We start from the raw sequence: 18,193 nt of genomic DNA, 5'->3' as shown, positions 1-18,193 counted from the left end.
CCTTAGTGGTGACCTAGCGGTCACATGGTTTGGTAGTGTGACATTCTATTTGGACTAGAAGTAGTTTTGACCCACTTTATGGAATTTTAGGTTGCTCAATGCACAGTAAAGCAACATGGAGCAAAGCATTTTTTTCAAACAAACTTACATTGTTGGATAATGTTATGTAGTTAAAAGTTTTTTTTATTATTTAGATTGTGTTTTATTAGTTTAGTTGTTATTGGCCATAACGAGCAAGAGGCCATGCTAGAACATAAGCTCTACAAGCAGTTACAGACTTTTGTTATTTTAGTGAATTACGCGCATTAACCATGGTTATTTTATTGGATTTTACTCTTGTTACTGGAGAAAAAGCTTCAAGTGGGCAAGAGCAGGATGGAAGGGGTGCTGAATAGTTACCAGTTGATTGATGCAAGGGAGGCAGTTCTCAGCGGCCTGAAATGAGATTTGATACAGTAGGTCCCTTCCAAGATGAAGGACGAATGAATACATAATGTTTGTGAAGGACACAGTGAGATATGAGTGGAGGCCCCAGCCAGCAGCCTTGCCAAAATTTAGAACTACATTGAGAACACAGCGCCCCCACTGAAAGTTAGGGCACTTGATTCAATGGTAAAGTGCCTTGGTAAAACAAATAAACAGGAGAAAGGAATTTACAGGAGCAGGGCCCCAGTCGTGCTTTTTTAATGCAGCTATTCATTGTGGGAAGATAACTAGGAGGTTCTGTTCCAGAGCTACCAACGTGTATCGAGATGGGATTTACGGAATGAGCAGGTGCAAGGGCCGAATAGGGGCGAAGAGATTGTGGTGTTTCCTGGGTTGCACCAATGTTTTGACTTCACTGATTTCTACTCATGAAATGATTGGTTCATCTCAGTGGGATGCTATAGCCATAGCTGCCTGAACTGTCATTGTCCAACCAGGAGAGAGCTTTTTCGATCAATTGCAACATGAAGAGTGCCAGCCAATCAAAACATTGTATTTTGTGCTGACCATAAAATCATGTCATGTTTGGGGGATGGTATTTTGATGGTCACGAGAAACGAAACTGCCAATTATATTGTTTAATGTAAAGTCTTCTTTAGGGGTCTAGTGACGAGAAGCCAATGGAAATGTTACAATTATTGTTGCATTTGTAGAACATCTTAATGTTGCAGTTTTCCACTTTAAATATTGTGGCCCAGTGAGGGCGAGTTGAGATGGCTTTTCAGTTCGGTTCCATGGAGCTGTCTGACTCTCCCAGCCGTATTTGCAAGTAAAGCTGTTTTCCCTTACAATTTGTGCACTCTATTTTTGACTTTTTTACACAGATGCAGAAGTGCAGCTTTCGGGCGGACTTTATTCTTGACACCCAAAAAAATCATATTAATCTTGCAGCTCTGTTTCCTCTGGGAGTTGTCACCTCACAGCAGCCCTGTATTTTCAATTCCTGCCTACCTCCCCCAGTCACTAGCCTGGTCAGTCCAAGTTAAATCTCTGTTTGCCTCCGTAGACTCTGGCGTCTGCAGCGTTCCGGTGGGCCAGTGAATGCCTATTTACAGCTGTCTCATGTCCCTTCAGACCCAAGTTGCACCCTATGTGCATAGGCAAAGAAGACTCTAGCAGCTACCTATCCCGCGATGTTGCCGATCTGCATTACAATCAAACCAAAGGTGGGTGAAGTGGGAAGCAGTCACCTCCAGAGCTTCTATTGGTCTCTCTCAGAGCACACACACAACTCTTCAGCCAGTTCAGCTGCTCCCTTGGTGGCGGCGTCCACTTTCTTGGGCTTTCCCTCTCTCTAGTCTCTATCGGGTCCCTGATGCTTTGGTCACCAGCAGCTGAGCACCTGAGTCCTGCCTACAGCACCCGCAGGCCCCCGCTTTCCGGCCTGCTCGCCAGCTGCTGTCTGCTCGGAGGCTCCTCACTGCTCACGTTAGTAACCCCACATGAATGCCTCCACTGTGGCATGCCTTTCAGGCTCTCTGCTTCCTTGCTCTTCTTCGTTCTCCTTCTTGCCGTCCCCCACTAAACAAAAAGAAAAGGAAAATAAAAATTAAAACAGGCCCCTCATGCCACACCTTGTTCCCCACCTGTCAGCACTTCTCTCACTCCAGCTGTTTTCCGCACCCTCCTCCTGTTTAACCCCTGCTTCCCCAGATTGCATCAGGCTGTGGTCCCTGGCTGTGGTTTCCCTTGGTGTCCGGCCATATGTGAAGCCGCAGTCTCCATTCCATACACAGCGTCCTCATCACAGACCCCCACTCACCAAGCTCTGACGTTCGGGAAGGGTATGAGCTCTGGAAAGGAAATCCACCTGGGTCAGTAATCTACCAGGCCGGTGTACAGTCGTAAAGGAGAAGAGATCCAATGTCAAAAACCAATGCAAAATGCTAGGATTGGACTCCTTGTTCCTTGATATCCAAACCAACGTTGCATGATCTGTCACCAGGGTGAACTTCCGTCCCAAGAGATAATTCCTTAGTGACTCAATGGCCCATATGCAAGAAAAAGGTGCTGAATAGTTCGGACAATGCAGCACGGCATGCTCGGCCAAGGTCTTCTTCCGATTCTGGAACGCCTGTTCAGCCACCCTTTGATTTTCCATAGTTTTCGGGGCCCTTGTAGTCTGTACTCGATCAGTCAAAGGTGCAGTCAGTGTTGAAAAGTGCAGGATGAATCTTGTGTAGTATCCTATGAAAACCAGAAAAGCTCTGATTTGCCTGGCATTGGCAGGGAAGGGTAGTCTGTCAATAGCGACAAGGTCGTCTTGCTGAGGCTGAATGGCTCTTTAGCCCTGATAGTATCCTAGATATTTGGTATGCGAGAACACCACTGAGGTCTTCTTTGGATTCATGTTGAGACCATCGTGCTATAGGGTCTCAAACACGCAGATGCTGTAGGTGGGAGCCCCATGAAGTGCTGTATACAATAATGTCATCCAGGTAGGTCACAGCATAAGCTTCATCCCCCTTTAAGGTGGAGGTCATGAGACATTGGAAAGTCGCCGGGGCCCCATGCAGGCCAAACGGTAGCACCGTGAACTGGTATAACCCAGAGGGCGCAGCAAATGCGGTCTTCTCTTTATCCCTCAGCTGGAGAGGGATTTGCCATTATCCCTTCGAGAGATCAATGGTCCTGATGTACAAAGTTATAGCAAGCTTATCCAGGTGATCCTCAATCCGGGGCATTGGATAAGCATCGAACTTTGAGACCTCATTCAATTTTCAGATGTCCATAAAGAATCTGATGCTTCCATCTGGTTTTGGTACCAACACGATTGGTGAACACTATTAGCTGTGAGAGAGCTCTATCACTCCCATTTCCTGCATGGACTGGATCTCTTGTTTGACTGCTTGAACTATGGCTGTAATCTTACTGTGGTTCCAGGACCTGTGTTTATTTTGTAATATGTTTTCACAGTATGACCAGGTAATGATGAGAAGATCTTCTGGAACTCTTGGAGAAGCTGGTCCAGTTGTTCCCTTTTCCCTTTTCTCAGGTCAGGGCTGATACATAGGGCTTCCAACCTGAGACTGTCCCAGCCAAAATGCATCTCCAAGGAGTTTTTTGGCTCCGTACTGATCAGCGCTATCGTAGGGACAGGCTCCATCCACTTCTTGAGGAGGTTGACGTGATAGGTTTGTATGGGGAATCTTCTTTCCACTTGCCAGACTTTAAATATAACAGGTCCTAGAACTTGCTCTATCATATACAGGGCCCGTCAGGCTGCCAACATTTTGTTCTCAGACGTTGGAATTAGGACCATTACCGTTTCTCCCACCTGGAAGCTCTGCATTCACGCCCCTCTGTTATGCTGGGTCTCTTGTTGCCGTTGTGCTTGCTGCAGATGGGTGTGGGCAATGGCTTCTCAATCCTTTCTGTCAACTTGGTTGCATAGTCTGCCAGAGATACCTCGTACTGTGGTGGTTATTCCCACTCCTCTTTCAGGATATCAAGTAAGGTCCTCACTTGTCTGACAAATAATAGTTCAAAGGGTGCAAACCCAATGGAGGATTGCGGAGTATTCCTTAGGGTCATGAGGATCCAGAAAACTAATCGATCCCAAGCCTTATCGGTGGGAGTCATGGTTTTCCTCAACAGCTTTCAGGAGGACTTTATTCTTATGACACACAATGAAATTATATGAATCTTGCAGCTCTGTTTCCTCTGGGTTGTTACCCTACAACAGGTATGTATTTTCAATTCCCTCCTCCCTCCTCCAGTCACTAGCCTGGCCAGTCCAAGTTAAACTTCTGCTTCCCTCCATAGACTACCACATCGGCAGTGTTCCGCTGAGCCGGTGAATGTCTGTTTGCAGCTGTCCCATGTTCTTTCAGACCCAAGTTGCACCCGATGTGCACAAGCAAAGAAAACTCTAGAAGCTACTTATCCCACGGTGGGGGCGATCCATATTACAACCAAATCAAAGGTGGGTGGAGTGGGAAGCAGCCCCCTCCTCGGCTTCCCTTGGTCATTCTCAGAGCACACACAAAACTCTACAGCAAGTTCACCAGCTCCCTCGGCGGTGGCATTCAGTGTTCTTGGGCTTTCCCTCCCTCTAGTCTCTGTCGAGTCCCTGATGCTGGTTCCATGTAATAATGTCCCTGCAAATATTACCGGATATCCTGATGCTTTGGTCACCAGCAGCTGAGCACTTGAGTACTGCCTCCACGGGCCCCCTCTTTCTGACCTGCTCGCCAGCTGCTGTCTGCTCGGAGGCTCCTCACGGCTCATGTTAGTAAGCCCATATGAACGCCTCCTCTGTGGCGTTCCTTTCAGGCTCTCTGCTTCCTCGCTCCTCAGTAATCTCCTCCTTGTCGTCCCCCACCAAAAAAAAGAAAGGGAAAAAAACTCCATCAAAACAGTCCACCTCATGCTTCACCTGATTCACCACCTGTTGGCCCTTCTCTCATTCTCCAGCTGTTTTCACACCCTCCTCCTGTTTATCCCCCGCTTTCCCAGATTGCCGCAGGCTGTGCTGCCTGGCTCTGTTTTCCCCTGGTGTCCGGCCATTTGTGTTCCGTAGTAAAGCCGCAGTCCCCATTCTAAACAAAGCTTCCTCCTCACATGTCCCATTATAATTCACCTTTGAGAAATGTATTATGCCATGCTGTCTTCACTGATAACACTAACGTGCACGGCCCAGTGCAGCTGGCATCAAAAGGCTGAATAGTGAGGGTTTACGCTCGGTCAGCAATAAAGTTGCAAGGTATAACCTTGCCAGGTTGAGACCATGTTGGGAAGGGAATTAACCTATCCTGACCCCAAGCCCCCCCCTGGCACTTTAGGATAAGGCAAGCTCCCTTGAGAGATCTTTAATAGCCCGGGGGGAGTGAAGCGTCTCAAAGTTCCCCACACAATCATAATATTATGTGTGATTTAGACATAGGGCGTGCATATAAATAGAGGCCCTTTTGTAGCCATGGTCAAACTATCGGGCCTGCATGGCCAAGTAGTGTTCAGTGTGCTAAACACAGGCCGCGTGCTGGAAGGCGGAATCTGAATATGCCCAAGCGCTGATGAGAGGCCCAGGGTGCTGCAAACTTTCACAGAAATTCCCCTTTGTTCTAAAAGTGTTGCCAATATGTTGCTCTAAGAAAGAATGTGCCCTGCAAGGCCACGAGACACTGCTGGGCACTTTGGTGTACGTGTTATCATAAATAGGCCAAAGCAGGCCTCCGGCCCCCACCCAACCAACCACGAGTTATGGCCCCTGCCTCTGCCCCAGCACTAAGACCCCTGAATTCCAAGATACTACTCGACCCCAGCCCACCGACCATAAACCAATCATCCATAAAAGATCTAAGAGTATGGTCATCCCAACTCTATTCCCCAAAGCATGATTTGTAATGCGAGGTACAGGGAGGGATAAATTACAGCTCAAAAGCGAGGTTGGAAGCCTTGGAGTCGAGAGACAATATCGGGTTGATTGAAATGTGTGTGTTAGTGTGACCTAGAGACTCCCCCTATGCCAGTCTTCGAGCCTGCCAGGTGCACTGTGTAATGATAAAGTAGCATTATTTTTCAAATGTACCTAATTGCCCTTTTGACCTTGGTTCCCTGGAGACGGTGGGCCCAGCAGAGCCCATGTGATGGAAGATGGACAGACTGGGCTGGGACCAATAGCCTGGCATCCCCTATGGAGTAGGCCGACCCTGTATAAGGTTGCACCAACCAGCCACATGGGTTTTCACTGTATATGAATGAAGCTGTGCCCCCTTTTAAGCTTCTGCTTGCACCTCTTTTTCTCAGAACATTCTCAGCAGCAGAGTTCTTTGCTGGTGCACCTACTTTTTCTAGAAACAAAAACTTGTTATCCTTGCAAGAGTTTCTTGGGCCATTTTCACTAGCGGGTTGTATTTTTTCTGGTGTGAGCGTTTAGGGGCATGCCTTCAGTTGGTGACCCCAATGTGATCCCACTGCCCCGTGCCTGCAGAGGTGTCCAAGCCGCTTCTCCGGAAGGGCCGTGCCCCCCTACAGCAACCAGTCCCACAAAAACTTGTATTAACGTGTGGTTTTAGGGGAGCCATCTTTGCAGAATTCTGTCTGCTCTTTGTGGCGGGGCGCAGCTCCGAGGAGAGTGCAGGTAGGTGTTGTTGGAACCCCGTGACAGAGGAGTTTGGGTGAGCACACACACGTGAGTATACACTTGCAAGCGATAACAAGCATGGGAGGGGTATACGGGAAGGTGTGAAGAGTGTGAGCACATGGAAATTCAGGTTGTTGGTGTGGAGTGGATGGATTTTGTTTTATTGTTTAGTATTATAGGTGTTTTAAGGAGAATATGAAGGAAAGGAAAACGGAATGGTAGGGAGCCTTCCCGAGTGAGGGGAGAAGGTGATACCAGGATTATTGTGTATTTGAGGAAAAAAGGGAAATAAGTAGGGGCTGTCATGACTCTAAGAGAGTCAGCATATGTATGCCATGCAAACAGCATAGCCCTGTCTTTCCCCTCATACAGTGTTGGCGTTTGCCACGGCCTCTACGCCACCGCCATGTTCACTTTCAACGCTCCCCAGCTGCTGCGCACTCACATCGGGTAAAACCTTGTGTAGCTATGGATACACGACACAAAGCACGACGTCATCATGTTGCAGTGTTAGGGAGAATTCTCAGAAATGTGCTAATTCCCTCCACCTTAGAGACCGCCAGCAACTTTGCTGGATTTTGAGGACTTGCTTTTTTTAACCTGTAGAGAGTGAGACCCTTTTTCCCACTCTCATGTATTTTAATGTGATTTCTGGACTTTGTGTTTCTTTTGGTTGTGGAGTCTGACAAACTCTATAGGCATCATCGTTACATTGTGTCACACAGCACTTTCAGTGCAGTGGTACAGGGAAGTCTTTCAGATTTCCCAAAGGTTTAAATACCTTCTCTGGGATAAATTACTGTTTCCCAGAGCAGTGAAGTGAAATTGACTTTACTTACATTTGTAACTTTCTAGACCCAGCACACACTATCTTACAATTGGGTGCTGGAGGGGTTACCTAGTATTCCCTTTGTCTAGCTTCTCATGTAACATTTTTATGTTACCCTTTTCTCACTGAATGGCTGGTGGCAGTGGTTTTGTTTTAACTACCGCGGTGTGCATTTACTGCGGGCTGCGTTCGCAGCTGCAGTAGAGCACCTAACAGTGCCATTTTTGTCAAAATGGCCCTGGTCTTTTTTCGCCATTTCTTTGGGGAAAGGTCCTTCTTGAGATTTACTCTGCGCGCCAAACCAGGTTTGGTCCCATTGTTCGCTTTGCCTTTGGCGGGATTCATGAGTGAAGCTCGCCTCTGGCTCCAGGGTGTCTGGGGTAGGCAGGAAGTGAGGGAGGTGCCCGAAACTCCCTGTGCTTAGTCTCCTAGGAGACCCAAATGCACTCTGTAGTGATTGGCCGGCTGACTGTCCGGCAAGGACATCCACCCTGCTGGGTGACTGACAGCTAGGCTGGAATGAATGGGAAAGAACTGAATAAAAGGCAAGGCTTTTGGTTTGGAAGGGAGAGACGACCACTGGATGAAGCAACCGAAGAAGAACTTGAAGAGGACGCCTGCTGCCACTCCTGGAGCGTTGGTGTGCCCGGTGAAGCCCTGCTGCTGTGCTTAAACTCCAAATTTGTATCAACAGAGAAGCCCTGCAAGGACGACTTCTCCCCTTGAGTTGGTGGGACCAAGCAACTCCAAAGTAAGCCACCTAGACATCCTTCTCGGAGATGGTTGAATTTCCACAGAGTTGCTGCTGGAAACCGTATAGCCAGGGAGAGGAACACCAGATTGTGTGCGTTGCTTTTAAGCTGGCCAAGAGCTGCAGGAAGATCCTCCGGACTCCCAGGAGCAGGACTGACCGAGCCCGAGCAACAGAGTGCGGGACCCCGAAGCAAGAAAAGTAAATCTCGACAGCCAGGAACCGCAGTGTTGCTATTTGTGGTAGTCCCAAGGAGCTGAAACACTGAAGTGCTACTTGTTGGAAAGATTGCCGGTTGTGAGCGATAACCATCCCATTGCAGAGCAGGAGTCCCCACAACAGAGGCCCAGGAACAGAGAGATCTGCAGAGCTGCACAGGAACAGAAGTCATCTTGTGCACTTTTTCTTCAATACAACTTACCTCTTGCTGTAGAGTTGCTTGCATTTTCTACCTTTCACAAGTCTAACAGCTTGTGGCCCATTTGATTCTTGTTTCTTCAAAGACTTTTAAAACGCTGTGCAAATACTTTGTCTACTTACCTGCAAAGAAGGACTTCAGCTCAGATAGACTTTTGCCTATTGACTTTGTCTTAGCCTTTTTCACTGAATGACTCTTCTTGGAGGACCTGAAAGTATTTGCCTGCTTAAGAATATTTGTGGTCTCTTGTATGTTCTAAATAACCTTTTCCTTTACCCAATTCAACAGTATTCTAAATGCAAACAGTAAGATATTAATGTCCCCAGCACCATAGCTATTGAAGTCACCTGAGGGTGTAGGTTGTGTCTGTGAGCCATGCCAAAAGGGTCTTTACTGGTTTAGAAACTAAGAGTGTACAGTATTGAGGTGTATTTGGTTGTTACTTTTTATATTGCTGCCTTCTGAAGAAGGCGTACTCTAACTGACTGATAAATAAATTAATCATTGTTTATTCAAGAAACCTTTTGTGTAAGAGTTTATTTGAATGCGTGTCACTGTGAATCTCTGCTTAACTCCCCTACAGCTCACATTGACCCCTCTTGAGATAAGCCCTGCTTCTCAACACTCTACCAAAACTGTGTAGTACAAGCTTATACCAAAGGCTGGATTTCCTATACCTCTAGGCAGAGTTGGGTGTAGTGCACCCAAAAGGTACTGGATACAAACTTGGCCTAACATGCAGGTACTCCCACAATGCCTTAAAGAACGGCATGTTCATGGCACTGGCACTTCTGATTGAAGTTAGTGCTCCGGCTTCCTTGTTTTGTGCTTCCCGTGCTTGGCTTTCATTGTGACCTTGTTTTCGCTTTACCGACCTGTTTTTAGATTCCGTTCCGGTACTTCTGCTTCATGAATTAAGGCAATGACTTCTGAATGCAATACGATTGAACTTGATATTTCTTTCATTGATACTACTATTCGTGGAATTGTTTAGTGCACCAAACTTTGGACGCTATGCAGCTTTAACCCAACGTGCACTGAATTTGTGTCGTTAGTGCGTCCTCCTGCCGCCCGGCGTTAGGTTCCTACTAATCTCACTAATATCCCTTCCCCTTTTTATTCGTTATCATTCCATTAGGATTTGTTCTGGTCTTCCTGGAATTCCTTTGACCGATCTACTATTCCTGTTTCTGGCCCTTCACTTCTCCTCTATTAGGTAAGATACCCAGTAGATTCGGCCCCTTTCCCTAGAGTTCGTTCTTCCTTCCGTCCCTGTGGCTTAATTCTTTCATTTGTCATTTCTATTAGTGCGAGGCCATAGAGTTTTTGCCACCAGACGAACCTGAAACATCGGCTAAGTTGAGTTAGCTGGCGTGTGGACAGCTGAATCTCGATTGTCGGAAGTGGCTGCGTAGCATTATGTAGCTTCCTCAGTGCAGTGCTTTGCCAGTGCGGCTTGACCATCCCGTGACGCCTCACGTTTCTGTACGGTCCCTTTTTTGAATTCCTCGAATTTCGAAGCCGTGACTGCGATTGCGACTGTGGCTGTGGTCGCGGGTGTGCTGACACAACGAAGGCACAACGAAGGCAGCAGCGGCAGTATTTGGATTGGCTCTGTGTGCGAGCACATTCTAGTGATTTATTAAAATTTACTAAGAGCGAATTTGCCACGGATGATCAAGGTGCCTCAGCATTGGTGGTGCATTGGTGGCATCTGAACAGGCCGGCCTGGCCCCAGAGCCCCAGACCCCTAGAGCACTAGGAGCATCCCTCCTGAGAGTCTAGCCTCCCCACAGTCCCGCGAGGTGAAGTCCTCCCGTAGCTGTTAGATTTGGCTGGAGGAGGACCGCAGTAGTGTGTTGGAAGAGGTGGCTGACTTACAGGAGAGGTTCCAAAGGTATGGCCTTGTGACAGTTGTATCATCTGCTGAATGCTCCTAACTCTAAAAAACTTTAAACGCAAACACACACTTGCACACCTGGGGGGCACTTTTCATAATAAAATTAAACGTCTGGGAAGCGCTCAGAAGCATAGAAGCTGCTTGAGGTAGTGCTTGCGGTAGTGGTTCGTTTTACGGGCACTGTTTTTTGAGAACTCCCTGAACTATTGATTTGGGGGCTTTCTGTATTTTGAACAAATTACCCCGTAATTGAAAGGACCCCTGGGGAGCGGTGTATTAATAGTTGATTTAGAGAAAGTGGTGACTGCGGGACTTAGTCCTTTGAGCCACTGTTCTGCGATTTATAACTACTCTCAGTACGGGCTGTACCAAAAGTGGGACCCTATAAAGATCAACATTGTAAGAGGACAGTGAAACTAGGGGCCATAATGTATGATCTGAGAAACTCAACCCAAGGTCCCCGAGGCAATCGGGATGTCCACTCTAAGACTAGGGTAGTCTCAAAATCCCTAGACTGTCCTGATAAGAGGGCTTCAAGTTTTTTTAAACCCTATAAGACAGTGGGAGGTATTTTTGATCCTCCTCCGAGCATTTATCCAGCCAACAATCGATCACCTACAGGATCAGGGCTTCAGAAAACCTCTCCTGATCTACCTCTCAGGGGAACAGAGTCAACTCCCTCAAGCCATCCTATTCGGGCACTCTTTCAAGGCACTCTGGATTATACATTAAGAGCAACGACAATGAGAAAGGTGATTGCGAACCAGTTAACAAAATCAACAGATCATTCTATGAGTAATCTGATGAGTGCATTACCTATTGAAGAACTAGTGCGAACGCAGTGTGGGGACTCCCAACTACCGCTAATTGACAATCTCAGTGAATTAAGAGATGAAGATCTGCTGGAGCTAGAGGTGATGGAATGACCGAAAAGCTCTGTATATTTAAATGCAGAGGAGAAAGATCAAGGACAATCGCCCACTAATATTCCTGCTGTATGTAATATAGATAATCCTCCAAAATCTTTGCAAACACCTTCAAATAAGGACCAAGGCAACAAATCCCAGGAGCTGGCTCAGCCGACGATAATGGCCTTAAATTTTGCTCTAGCTTTGTTAGTAAAAGGTTTTGAAGATCTCAAGATGGAAGTTCAGCAGCATATGGGTATTCTGTTGGAGGTCACTAAAGAATTGGAGATAAATGACTCAACCATGATTGCTCCGATTTTTTTGAAAAAAGTAAAAAGCTGTCCCTCCGTGAACCCAGTGGGGATCCAGGGCATGAACACTGGAGGAGGGGTGGAAATCACAGGGGCATCTGTAAATCTTGAGGATGGAGGACCGCTGAATAAAAACCCTGAAATATCCCCTGCTGGGGACCATGGAGCGGTGAACTCAGAAAGGGAGATTGGAAATAATCTCGGGGAAGGCCTTTATGATCACAGTAAGAAGATGAGAGACTTGCAGAGCCTTTCCAATGTGGACATGAAACTAAAAGACCATAAAGTCTTTCTATCAAGAAAATCACCTGGCTCCCAAAATACAATTCCGTTGAATCGATCTACAATTCTGAGGGAAATGAAAACGATTCCAGCCCTCAAATATTTTACTACTGCGGACATTGATGTCGTGAGCTTTCCCTTTGGACCTGACACAAATACTGCAGAGGTTACCCTGAAGTCAAGATTGGGTACTGATTTGATTTTGGGAGAGTCAATGGCTTGGGACCAGAGAGGGTTTACGATCTCTCAGATATGTCCAACTTTAATAAAGCCAGGCCAAGGTTCTTTAGACACCCACAACCAAAAAAAAGAAATTAACAACAAAGAAAGAATCTTCCCTAATCCTTCGAATATGTGGGAAAGGGTCCCAGAGATAATCTCTGAGGTATTTCGTAAAATGGGTGTTCCCCTGCAGCAACTCTAGGGAAGGCGCAAATTAACGTACTGTCATGGAACACCAGAGGGTATGCTTCTTTTTCCCAGGAACCAAGGAAATCGCAAATATTCAAATCAGCGGAACTAATACTATTTCAAGAGAGATTTGGTTAACTGGAGTAGTTGGGTTGGATGGTTTTTCCATTTTTAAGCAATTAGCTTGAGGCTCAGAAGGGGGGGCAGCCCATAGGGGGTTTGCTTGTGGCATGCAGCAATGAGATTTTTGAAAATTCAAAGATTGTATGGAACAATAAAGATGGCATCCTTGTGGTAAGAGTGAAGAGAAGAGGGACTATCAAGGGGAGCACTTGGCTCATCACAAATGTTTACTGGAATCCCAGTGCTATCCCTCTTGCAGATTTTTTTCTGCTTAATCTCTCGAATGCTTTGGTAGACTGTTTGCAGCAATATCCTGCTGATGATTTTATTATTGCTGGTGACTTTAATTCCCAGTGTGTCTCCACAACTGACCCTATTTCAGGAAAAATCCACCGGAAAACCGCAAACGGGAAGATTTGGACAGACTATGTATGAATGGGGTCTCGAAATGTTTAATGATAATGTAAGGAGGGACATCCCCAGTGATCCATCATGGAACAGAGGTTCTGCTTTCTCGACTATCGACTATCTCTTTGCCTCGCGGTGCATTTTTGAGTCTTGCTCAAACTTTCAAGTGGGGGAAGGGAATATAGATGACCATCAAATCCTGAGAGCACTTTTTTTGTTTGAAGGGGTTCACGAGGTCGCATTTTGTGACCAGGCCCTCACAACGAATAAAGTAGGAAATGTTGTTAGGAGATTTCATAGGGGGGGGTGACCTAAACTTTGAACTGCGGGGCACGGTGAACCAATCTTCAGATCAACGACTCTCACATTTTTGTAATCCGGATGACTTTTCTCTCTTTCTTTCTAATTTGGCCCCTGTTAACTCTAACATGCAGGGTCCTCATAGGATTCATAAGCATACTTCCAATGCTGAAGTTGTAAAAAGGAAGAAGGAGCTTAGACAACAAAGAACGAAGCTAAAGAATTCCTGTACAGATTTGGCCCAACTAAAGGAGGGCATTCGAACCCTAAGGAACAACTACAGAAATTGGTATAGGGCCCACAGGTATCTTATATGGCAACAAGATGGAGAAAGAATGTTATCTGCTCTCTCGAGGGGAAACTCAAGACATTTTTGGACAATGGTAGGGGGAGGAGAGGTAAACAGGAATCAAAAAATGGATACCAATATCCAAGAACAAGTTTGGTCTGAGCATTTTGCCAATCTATATGACTCACCTAATGCCATAACTGGGGAGAGGAATACATTGATTAAGTGGTCCTTAGACTTTACAGCCATGGACCTGGAAATGTTGATACGAAAATCATCAACTTCTAGAGCCCAGGGACCGAATGGATTGAGTAATTCAATCCTCAAAAAAGACCCCTCCCTATGGGCTGAGATCCTAAAGAAACTCTTTGATAATATAATCTATCAGAAGAGCTTCCCGGACTCATGGAAAAATTCCCTATTTATACCAATCTAAAAAAAGGGGATAGATCGCTAGGTCTCAATTATCGTCCAATTTCCCTTTTTAGATGTAGACAATAAAATCTTTACAGGGCTCATCTTAGGGGAATTGGAATCATGGGCAAAAAAAATGAGTGTCATCCCAAGACAACAATCGGGTTTCAGGAACGGTTTATCTACTTCTCTAAACGGGTTGGTTATGAGTACCATGATCTCACTGTGTGTCCAAGGAGGGGGCCCACCATGTTTGGTGCTTGGTTAGATCTCTCACAAGCCTTTGATACGATAGACAGGGATCTTCTTTTGAAAAAATTAGATGAATGGGGTCTGCCTCCTACTCTCTTGTCAATACTGAGAGAATTACATCATAACAATTCTATGCAGGTGAGGCTTGGCAGATCAGGCCTTTTGACAAATCCGATTGGTGTAAAGAGAGGGGTCCGTCAAGGCTGTCTGCTAGCTCCCCTGTTGTTTATCTTGTTTATGGCAGATCTGTCTGAAGTAATGAATGGAATAGGTTTAATATCTCTGTTACTAGGAAAAACAAAAATTAATTGGTTGGCATACGCGGATGATGTCGTGGTTCTTGATCACTCCCAAGTAGGACTCCAGCGTCTCTTGTTTGCCCTAGAAAACTATGCCAGAAATAATAACCACATTATTAATCCACTTAAGTCGAAGATAATTAGATTCATACATCCGAAAAAGATAATTAAGCAGTATGTCTGGACCCTGGATCAACTTCCAATTGAGGTAGTTTCGGAGTTAACGTATTTGGGAGCCCCAATCAGCTCTTTTCCAACGAAAGGCAACTTGATGCGCTTGTTGGAATTAAAAGTTGTAAAATTGGGAGCACAAATTAAAAAAATTAAATCCCAGTTTTGCAAATTCTCTATTCTGCCCTTGGTGAAAATTTATATAGGGAAAGTTATCCCGATTTTTCTGTTTGGTCTTGACTATAACATCTTAGGAATGGACCTCGAATGGGATCTCTGGGAAGCCAGACTATGGAAACGTACCCTGGGACTCCTGGACTGCGTTCCAATAGTCTCTCTTCGTTATGAACTGGGACTGCTGTCTCTTAGATCATGGCTTCAATGGAAGTGGCTAACTCTATATAGAGCAGCTCTAGATGCTCCTAAAAACTCACTTTTTGAGGAAGTTGCAGGTGAATTAAATCAGGGAAAAAAATCTATTCTTGATTAAGTTCAAACAGCGATGCCTGGAAATTTTAGAGAAAGCGGACTGTGATTCGACCCTATTACTCCAAAATCCAGACAGAGTAAAACGAAAGATGAAACAAAGAGACTGGATTGATACGATCGACAGTATGAAGAGGACAAACAGATCTGTCTCTTTTTCTGTGATCGATAAACCTCTCTCCTTGGTTCCCACTCATCTTATAATAACACCTGACCTGAGTTTTGGATCATCTCTTCTTAGATTCCATCTAAATCTACTTCCTACTTAAGAGATTTTGGCCTCTAGAGATAGAGAAGGGAAAATTGACCCACATTGTGATAAGTGCTCTATCAAGGTTTTTCAGTCCCTAAAGCATCTACTATCTGGCTGTCAGGGCACTTGGAATATGAGGGTCAGAAGATTCGTCAGGTTTGTCCACCAACTATCCTGGCTTGATTCTGATGCGTTCTGGGGAAGATTATCCTCCTGCCATGAATCTGCTGTCTCCATGGAACTTGTTAGAGCTCTAAGAGAAATCAATCTAATCAGTGATCCTGTCTCGCCTACGTATGAATTAAGATCCTAATAACTAGTGTCATTTTGGCCAAATTAACTATGGAGGGTCATTAATGGATTTTGTGTAGTTAATCTGTTTTTTTATATTGGAGAATTTTCTTTTGTGAAACTTGGATCTACAGATTGATTGATTTCTCTGGGAGAACAGTTTACTTCTTATTCTTTTTCCTATTTTTCTTTTCCTAATATGTGTTCAGTTTGTTATCTTATTTCTCTTTTTCATTTTTCTTTTTAAGATGAAGATTTTATTGATATGGATTTTCTAAAGTGTTTGAAGAATGTTAGTTCTATTTATCTTTTGTATCTCTTGTAAATGTGTTAAAAGTCAAATGTTGGCTATTGCACAATAAAATAAAAAAAAAAAGAAACATCGGCTAAGCACCATTCTATCCAGGTCAGTGTTATCCACACCTCAAGTAGATATTTTATCAGAGATGGATTACTGGTACTGAAACTATCTGTTTTTTTTTCCCAGCTTGCTGCATACCTGGTGGTAGTTTTCTCATTTGCATGATTAGCACTTGTGTTTGTATTCATTTAAATGAACAAAGGGGTGCTTCAAGAGGAAGGTCTCCCTCATTGAGGAGACCCCATCTTTACAGACGGGTGTTTCCTGGCTGCACAGAAGGGGAACATTCCATCCAACTGCTCCCTTTGTGAGTACTAACAGAGGCCCCGTATAACTAGTGGGCCTGGGAATAGTAGTCGTTTTTATTTTACATTGTTATTCTAGCTTGTTTTTGTTTGTGTTTATTATTGCATACGGCGGAGGCCCGGGGAGGGGCATTATGTAGGTTGAAGTGTGAGAATGGGTGTGGGAGAAAAAGTATTTAGATTTTTTTAATGGGAGGGAGGGGATAAAGAATTGAATGTTATTGTGCAGTGACTGTTTTTTGACAATCAGGACCGCATAGCGCGTTAGCAAAGGCTTAAGGACAGCAAGGGCACGACCATCATTATCATGGGAGGGGAACCCCTATAGAGTAAATGTTTATGGCCCTACCACTGTACTGAGACCGACTTGAGAAATAACATAACCAGTGGGTGATGGAAACAAGAGGAGGGGGGATGCCCCGCTCATGGCCACAGCAGGGCTCCCATAATAAGGGCATGATAGAACATCTGTCCATATTTCTAGCAGCTGAATATAAGGGAAAACAACTACAAAAAAGGAAGGAAATCTAGATCTTTGGAAGATGTTCGAAGACACGGACGATTATGAAGGAGGTGATGGGCAGGACAGTATCAAGCGCGACTGTCCAGGAAAGGAGGGCAGCAGAGCAACAGAGCGTGGAGAGATATACCCATTGACAGCCCGCCTGCAGTGGGTTATAGTAACCCAACAAATGTATCCAAAGCAGCGATAGCCCCACTCTCCCCATATGCATCCCCTCCAGATGCCCCAGCAGATGCTGACGTCAATAAAAGGCACTTAGAGGTGGCATTGGCATCAGCAAGAACGGAAGTGAATAGACTGCGAACAGCACAGAATGAAGTGAAGGCTGACAAAATCGTAGAGCAGGGACCAGACGGGTGGAAAGCAGTAGACCTTCTATTCAGGATAGATAATACCCCTATAAAAACGTGCATGTAGAGAGAGAGGGAGAAGGAAGTGAAGGGGCAGACAGCCTAGGATACGACAATGTTGGGTGTCGTCAAGGAGAGGAAGATGGGTGGAGTACATTTGATGTGTTTGAGGATGAGGAGGCAGAACATGCACCTGAACAGACTTCTCGGGTGGAAAACTTGTGGGATGGGAGGTTAAGTAGCAGAATTGGCTGGATGGCAGTAGCAAGGAAAAAGGGAAGTGGAAAAAGGCCTGAGGGGAACAGAACAAAAATGCAAATGCCTCTTGTACATAAGGGGGCCGGCAGGCCTCATTATGTGCCGTGGGCACAGATGTATAAAAACAACTTAATAAAAGTGCTCCTGGCCCTTACGCCGGGTGCGGTGAGTGGATCTACGCATTTGAAAAGCAGAATCAGCAGTGCACCTAGCAATCAGGGCCATCAAAAGCCTATTGGTAGCTACTATTGGAGATCAAGCTGGTGATGTGTGGGTAAAAGCAAGGTACCCGGGAGTAACTCTGAACTAATGCACATGATAGAGCATCCTCTAATAGGATCTGAGCGAAGATATGGGACACACTATGACGGGCATTCCCAGACACACCCGACATGCAGTCAATAATGCAATGCACTATGGGCGATGACTAAGAGTCCTCTCAGTTTATTCTTAGAATTCAGGAGATGTGGAGAGCGGAAACGGGCAACTCTTGTGATCAATCGGTGGGCCGAAATAAAGAGCATAATAATACATATTGCAAAAGAATCAAAGAGCATGACAGGGAAGTGGTGCTGATGCAACAAGCAGAGGAAGCAAAACGAATACAAAACAAATTATCCAAAGCTACTGTGCAGGCATCAGTATCAACGCTGGCACAGACAGAGGTGGCTATGAACTCCCAAGTCTTTGTAAACACCAGGATATCTGCGGTCTGGTCGGAAGAATGAC

The sequence above is a fragment of the Ambystoma mexicanum genome, chromosome 4q, assembly GCF_040938575.1.
Source record: "Ambystoma mexicanum isolate Mex_15411 chromosome 4q, UKY_AmexF1_1, whole genome shotgun sequence".
Lineage (NCBI taxonomy): Eukaryota > Metazoa > Chordata > Amphibia > Caudata > Ambystomatidae > Ambystoma > Ambystoma mexicanum.
Note: the sequence above shows the minus strand (reverse complement) of the source record.